Below are 5,439 nucleotides of genomic sequence, written 5' to 3'. Positions count from 1 at the left end.
GTGCGAGGAGTTTAAATCTGGCCTGGATTATTGACAAACATTATATTACATCGTAAATCTGTTTATAGCTCTACTGTGTCACACGCCAACAAACAAACTCTATACTGACTGTGTTATAAAAATACTGCTCATGTGACACTTCTTGTATACGAGACACTATGATATCATATGGACGTCTCCACTTTTTACAATGGTAAATTATTGTGAACACATGTTCTTCACAACTGAACATTTAATGAAATGTTCATAAGTAATGTTTAATGCTAGCCCTGAGCTACAACTCGTGATCTCCGGACAAACTGCCTGCTAGCTATATACACATTGTAGTGAGCTGTGGTACTCTATGCAGTTTGGAATGCCCTGAGGGGCCTTTCTCGACTTGGTGATAGACGTAACGTTGTACCGCTGGATTTACATTTGTACGTAATCAAAAGTGAAGATGTCATTCATAGGCCCGGGGAAGTACACCAAGCTCCCTGTAAGTACTCGCTGAGATTGAGGACATTTTTAGGAACCACCATAACATGGTGAAATCTTATCCTAATGGACAGGAGGTATTCTTTTCATGTCGGAAGTTTCATGTTTTCTTTTAGAATTTTCATTTTTGCCTGTTTTCCCAGGTTTTTACAGTGATATAAGTTGATATGCGATACATTTCCTGTCATCTCGCTTCAATGCTAGAAATTTTCTGTTGCAGAAGAAATGATATCAAGATTTTATATTTATTCCTACTAGTTATGCTTGGTAGAAATATAAGTGCATGTCATGTTTACTTGCTATCAGTGAGTTTTGATATCTCGACATTCTACTGATGTCTCAACATCCTACCACTAGTCCTACACTAGAGGTCAAAAGGTTATCAACTACGTGAGGTTTTATTTCACCTGTGATTAGAGGTTGTTGGTTTTATCAGAGAACTCTGGATTTTTATTTTCTCCATTTATACTTATCATTATAACTGTAAATATGATGTTAAACTGAATCAAAAGAAATAATTACAAATGTCATATTTTATAATCACAACAACATCTGATATTTCACAATATAATTATCGTCTGATATTTCTTTACAGTTATCATCTCATGATGATGTTCTGTAATATAATTAGAATGATTATGAAATATTTCATTGCAATTATCATTCAATAATTTATTAATGTAGGTCATCTAATATTTTTATTTCATGACATTCAATATTTCATAAAATTTTCATCTGATAATTTAACTCATCACGGTGATCATCCTTCATTGGACATGCAGTTACCATGTTCATCTAATGCTTCATTACAATGATCCTCTAATATTTCATTACAATAATCATCTAATATTTCATTACAATGTTCATCAAATATTTCATTACAATGATCATCTAATATTTCATTAAAATGATCCTCTAATATTTCATTACAATGATCATCTAATATTTCATTAAAATGATCATCTAATATTTCATTACAATGATCATCAAATATTTCATTAAAATGATCATCTAATATTTCATTACAATGATCATCTAATATTTCATTAAAATGATCATCTAATATTTCATTACAATGATCATCATTATTTCATTAAATGATCTCTAATATTCATTACAATGATCATCTATTATTTCATTAAAATGATCATCTAATATTTCATTACAATGATCATCTAATTATTTCATTAAAATGATCATCTAATATTCATTACAATGATCATCTAATATTTCATTAAAATGATCATCTAATATTTCATTACAATGATCATCAATTATTTCATTAAAATGATCATCTAATATTTCATTACAATGATCATCTAATATTTCATTAAAATGATCATCTAATATTTCATTACAATGATCATCAAATATTTCATTAAAATGATCCTCTAATATTTCATTAAAATGATCCTCTAATATTTCATTAAAATGATCCTCTAATATTTCATTGAAATGATCATCTAATATTTCATTAAAATGATCATCTAATATTTCATTAAAATGATCCTCTAATATTTCATTAAAATGATCCTCTAATTTTCATTAAAATGATCCTCTAATATTTCATTAAAATGATCATCTAATATTTCATTAAAATGATCCTCTAATATTTCATTAAAATGATCATCTAATATTTCATTAAAATGATCATCTAATATTTCATTAAAATGATCATCTAATATTTCATTAAAATGATCATCTAATATTTCATTAAAATGATCATCTAATATTTCATTAAAATGATCATCTAATATTTCATTAAAATGATCCTCTAATATTTCATTAAAATGATCATCTAATATTTCATTAAAATGATCATCTAATATTTCATTAAATGATCATCTAATATTTCATTACAATGATCATCAAATATTTCATTAAAATGATCCTCAAATATTTCATTAAAATGATCCTCTAATATTTCATTAAAATGATCATCTATATTCATTAAAATGATCATCTAATATTTCATTAAATGATCTCTAATATTTCATTAAAATGATCCTCTAATATTTCATTAAATGATCTCTAATATTTCATTAAATGATCATCTAATATTTCATTAAAATGATCCTCTAATATTTCATTAAAATGATCATCTAATATTTCATTAAAATGATCATCTAATTTTTTAAAGATCCTCTAATATTTCATTAAAATGATCATCTAATATTTCATTAAAATGATCATCTAATATTTCATTAAAATGATCATCTCAATATTTCATTAAAATGATCATCTAATATTTTCATTAAAATGATCATCTAATATTTCATTAAAATGATCATCTAATATTTCATTAAAATGATCATCTAATATTTCATTAAAATGATCATCTAATATTTCTTTAAAATGATCCTCTAATATTTCATTAAAATGATCCTCTATATTCATTAAATGATCATCTAATATTTCTTAAAATGATCCATCTAATATTTCATTAAAATGATCCTCAAATATTTCATTAAAATGATCCCTAATATTTCATTAAAATGATCATCTAATATTTCATTAAAATGATCATCTAATATTCATTAAATGATCCTCTAATATTTCATTAAAATGATCATCTAATATTTCATTAAAATGATCATCTAATATTTCATTAAAATGATCATCTAATATTTCATTAAAATGATCTCTAATATTTCATTAAAATGATCATCTAATATTTCATTAAAATGATCATCTAATATTTCATTAAAATGATCATCTAATATTTCATTAAAATGATCTCTAATATTTCATTAAAATGATCATCTAATATTTCATTAAAATGATCATCTAATATTTCATTAAAATGATCATCTAATATTTCATTAAAATGATCATCTAATATTTCATTAAAATGATCATCTAATATTTCATTAAAATGATCATCTAATATTTCATTAAAATGATCCTCTAATATTTCATTAAAATGATCCTCTAATATTTCATTAAAATGATCATCTAAAATTCAATTTCAATACTGTAATCTTTAATATCTTTTTATCAATGCTGACTGTTGCTCCATACACAGATGATTTTATCCTGACAGTTGGCTGTGACAGAAGACGTTATGAATGGTTAACAATATTTAAGCCTAATATCCTGGTATAAACATGTTTACATGTATTGACGCACAAACGAAATACAATTTTCACGTCTCCTTACATTTGATGACGTTTCCGTCAGCAACCATTAAGATTATAATGACAGACGTTTGATACATTGCCCTCTAGTTATATTGTGTGTAATACAAGGCGCTAATTTCCGTGGACCACGTATACACGTGAACCTCTACATGATATGTCTATATATACAAATACACTGTTGATTAAAGGCCACTATCTAATATACTTCGGTACGATTTGGGGTTACCAGTGATCTTACTATAAGTGGGATAATCAAGTACATGTATGGTAATTGATGATCCATCACCAGTATATTTGTTTGTATTTAGTCATGTTAGATTTCTAAATTGAACTATCATATATACCATTCAGTTGTATGGGAATTTGTACACTGTGTTGTACATGTTTGCTCAAAAAGGGGAGAACTTTTATACATGCTTGACATTTTACCCTATTCCTGTTGTCATAACATCAGACATTAAAATATTCTGAAATGATTCATCACTAAAATATACAGAAATATATGTGATGTTTTGTACCCAGTATACTAATTGAAATTGGTGATCAATTTGACTTTGTACAATCTCCATTGATATCTAACAAAATTATATATGTAAGTAGTATGCATACAGTAGTGGTTTTGTAATATATGGGAGTTTACTGAGTGATGTGTACTGTACAGTATAGTTATAAATGTAGCTACAGTCAAACCTGTCTATAAAGACCACCCATGGGACAAGAGAGAAAAGTGGTCTCTATAGCCAGGTGGTCTTTGTATACAGTTACATCTTGTTGTAAAAATCGCCTATTGTACCCTAAGAATGTGGTCTTATTAAGCAGGTGGTCTGTATATGTAGGTGGTTGCTAAGACAGGTTTTGCTATAGTAACTCCTTATCAAATATGTAGTATAGGATTGTAGTGAAACCTGTGTATAAAGGCCACCCAAGGGAGAAGTGAAAAGTGGTCTCTATACCCATGTGGTCTTTATACACAGGTCAAATTGTGTTTTAAATGGCCATTAGAAAGTAGTCTTAATAAGCAGGGTGTCTTTATACAGAGGTTTTTATTTATGACAGGTTTTCAGAGTATATAGGAATGATTCAGTTTCTGAAAATATATATCATGGTTATATGAATTAAATTTTAAAAATCACGTTATGTTGATTTGATTATTCATGTAGCGGTAGGTAAAATATAAAGAGCCAGTATTTATATGACCTTGTTCAATGATTGATAACAGCTAATATCACGTAGTTATGTATCTATAAATCTTGCATAAATTTTCTCACAATGACATTTAGTTGTGTTGAAAACCTTCAGCTTTGTGTTAAAATATTGATATTCAATTTACACTATATGGCATATTCAACCCAATAAGCGTCCCCGATCGTATAAGTGTTCTTCCCCGTTTTGAGGCCTCAAGTTAACTTATAATTACTTTGACCTAGATACAGACTGAAACTACAAAAAGCATGAAGATTTCTCTTTTTGATTTCTTTTCTAAATTAATGGCTTACTTGATACCATAATTTTGTGAAATGTCAGCCCAAACTCGGTCCTATGAAGCGCCAGTTCAGTTTTCAATATTTCAACTGCCTTGGGCGCTCATTGGGTCAAATACGGTATACTATGTGTACTTTATATGAATTAATGTTATGCAAAGTGCCCTGAAGGCCACATCTAATGGCAATGAAGCTTGGAGTAGATAGAGATCCTCTGTTTCAATTACATGTAGAGCACACTTTTCATGTACTTAAAAAGATAGTTTACAAGTACAGTATTTGTTTGTCTGACTCTCTTGTGGTCTTACTAACAAGAAATGATCGAGACAGTATTTGTTTGT

General features: G+C 27.7%; 1 protein-coding gene across 1 annotated transcript in view; it reads left to right on the top strand.

Annotated features, from left to right (window-relative positions):
• LOC138328552 (copper-transporting ATPase 1-like) overlaps positions 1-5,439 on the top strand; it is a 41,026-nt gene that overhangs the window by 11,374 nt on the left and 24,213 nt on the right. The window lies entirely within an intron of this gene.

This window comes from Argopecten irradians, chromosome 7, assembly GCF_041381155.1.
Source record: "Argopecten irradians isolate NY chromosome 7, Ai_NY, whole genome shotgun sequence".
NCBI classification, from domain to species: domain Eukaryota; kingdom Metazoa; phylum Mollusca; class Bivalvia; order Pectinida; family Pectinidae; genus Argopecten; species Argopecten irradians.
Note: the sequence above shows the minus strand (reverse complement) of the source record. Positions and strands in the feature narration are given on the sequence as shown.